Source organism: Penaeus monodon, chromosome 31 (assembly GCF_015228065.2).
Source record: "Penaeus monodon isolate SGIC_2016 chromosome 31, NSTDA_Pmon_1, whole genome shotgun sequence".
Taxonomy (NCBI): Eukaryota; Metazoa; Arthropoda; class Malacostraca; order Decapoda; family Penaeidae; genus Penaeus; species Penaeus monodon.
The window spans coordinates 19,331,253-19,331,707 of record NC_051416.1 but is presented as its reverse complement, the minus strand read 5'-3'; the positions used below and the strand labels follow the sequence as shown (position 1 = coordinate 19,331,707).

The window sequence follows — 455 nt, the reverse complement described above, 5'->3', positions numbered from 1 at the left end:
TATGTTGCCTATATATGGATAATTCTTGATCCTAAAACTACATTTGGATTTTGGAGCTCTTGCAAAAGCCAGCAAACCTCCACCTCTGTAAGTAAATATATTTTGTAACATATAGGTTGGACTTTAAGTAAATATATTTTGTAATATATAGGTTAGACTGGTTTGATATTGGACAGCAAAGTGCCAGGACAGTCCAACATTTCAAGGTCACAATATATATATGTAATGGAGGTTTGTCCTTTTATTGGATTGCGGAAGACAGGAGGGCTATAGTGAGCACTTGAGTATCTTGTTTAGTCACCTTACTTTCACTTTTAGCAGATTTTTTCATTCTTTTCTCTATTTTTATAGATGTTTATATTACTAACTGAACAGTGTTGCCCTTTGTAATTATTAAGAACATTACTTTAGCTTCTATCTGTCTCCCAATGGTACCCGTTTTAAGTAAGATTTAT

At 33.0% G+C, this 455-nt stretch overlaps 1 protein-coding gene across 2 annotated transcripts in view; it reads left to right on the top strand.

Annotated features, from left to right (window-relative positions):
* LOC119593066 (39S ribosomal protein L28, mitochondrial-like) overlaps window positions 1–455 on the top strand; it is an 8,121-nt gene that overhangs the window by 2,697 nt on the left and 4,969 nt on the right. The window lies entirely within an intron of this gene.